Below are 2,246 nucleotides of genomic sequence, written 5' to 3' on the forward strand. Positions count from 1 at the left end.
ATTTAACTGTTATACGTGATGTACGTTTTTTTTTGGGGGGGGGGAAATGAAAGTGTTCCAAATCGCGACATTAATTTCTTGACGACCTAATATATGGCTGGTCATACTACCATCTCCATCACAAGTGTGTACTCGACAATCTTCTAGGTTGAGGTCACAGCTCTGAAACTATTATACAAGATAGTCGCTTTCCTGTTGTATCTCCTGTGACATCATTGAAGCCCATGAACACTTCTCTTATCTCGTTATCCTACATTAGCTTTCTCATAAACAGATACAGAATAAATCCCAGTCCTTGTTTACTTCCTCCGCTAAATCCTCCACAATAACATCTTTTATAGCATCTACCACTTCATCTTGTACGATTTTAATCGGTATTTGGCATTTTTCGGAGCAATTCCCAATTAGTTCTCGAGAGTCTTATCCCAAGAATCAATTCTAAAATCTATAAGAAAGTTACCACAGTTCAGACTTTTATCATCAAGATACTTGCCATGATCTTTCTGTATTTTCCTGCAGTCGTGGAGAAATTTGCATTAGTAAAACAGGTAGAACTATCGAACAAAGAATATGCAGATGTAACAAGATTCGTGTAGCCTTAAAAATCAGTCATTGTCAAGCATTATAAAAACCCAGGACAGAAGATTGAAAGAGAAAAACTCAAAGTATTAGACCAAGAACAACAATAGAAACTCAGGAGAAGGTAAATAATAAAAATGAGGGACTAGATAGACATTACCAGAATTTGTAACCATTTACTTCAAACAGAAATAAAACAGGATTAACACATCACTTAAATCAACTAATGAAAAAACCCAATAAAATAAGGTGCTCTCCATCAGAGCCAATACTCTACAGTATTATAAAAAACCAGCAAAACCATGTAGTTCGCATGTCACCATGATTAAAATTTATCTTTTACATGTAAAAAGTTTTAAAATTCTACTGTTAAGGCATTTTGTTTATTAGAGTTATTTGATATAATAAAGTCATGAAATGATTGTACTAAAGTAATTGGCAAACTTTTCTCAGATTACTGGAATGAAATAGATAAATAAAATAAAATCATCATACATTGAATTGATTGTGCGTTCTCTTACCAGTTTCTTTGTCCCTACTGGCTGACACTACATATGCCGTCGTTTGGTTAAAAAACAAAACAAAAAAAGATATCACAATATATTTGTAATGCAATTTAAGTAATAAGAGATATAAAACTAATCAATGCCAGACTCGGTTTGGACACAAGACAACTCGGACCAGGATCAACTCTACCCGGGTAAATTCGGCCTCCATTTATTTCAAATAAATATTGACACGTAAAGATAAATTTCTGTTATGCATACTCGGGCAAAATTAAGTTTAGTTTGAAGGCGGTGCCATATTTTAAATTATATTTAGATTTTTATCCATTTTGTTTCTTAAATCATTCAATCAGTCATTACTAAGCACAGCAGTAAAACAATACAAGAGCATAATATTAATTAAAATAATTTTCACCATACAAAAGACATTATGTGTTTTTCTTCTAACAAAGCCACATTGGATAATCTGCTGTGTCCACCTAAGGGAATCGAACCCATGATTTTAGTATTGTAAATCCAAAGACTTACCGCTGTCCCACCGAGAACCATTGTTTGTTTGTTTGAAGTTAAGCACAAAGCTACACAATGGGCTATCTGTGCTCTGCCCACCACGGGTATCGAAACCCGGTTTCTAGCGTTGTAAGTCCGCAGACATACCGCTGTGCCACTGGGGGTCCCGGGGGACGAAAAGACGTTGATGTTGGATGTCAAACTTTTCTTCCAGCTTAATTATCTGTGTTGCTTTCTTTTCACCAGACTATTATTATGGTGTGGCTAATTACTATAGAGTAATGCATCACTTATGAGACTTACTAATGATTAATACACTGAAAATAGCCATTAAAAATATCAATAAAATTTTAATTAAATGACTTTATTGAAAGTACTGATAGAGCAAAATAATAAAGAAAAATTCGTGTTACATAAAGTCCTTGTACAAACAGCAATTATTCTTTCTCAGTTATTCTTATTGGTCTACACTCGTAGATTGTATGCTTCCTTTCCGTGCACTAGGATCACGTGGGGTTGCAGACAGCCGGATAAAAGGCTAAACCAATAACACGTTGTAATTTTGCTTCTACTTTTTGCTGATTCCAAAATTCTTGCCAAGGCAAATTCAAGAGTTATAAACACAGTCCTGGTCAAAATCAACATAAATAC

Source organism: Limulus polyphemus, unplaced genomic scaffold (assembly GCF_000517525.1).
Source record: "Limulus polyphemus unplaced genomic scaffold, Limulus_polyphemus-2.1.2 Scaffold234, whole genome shotgun sequence".
In the NCBI taxonomy this organism is placed as follows: domain Eukaryota; kingdom Metazoa; phylum Arthropoda; class Merostomata; order Xiphosura; family Limulidae; genus Limulus; species Limulus polyphemus.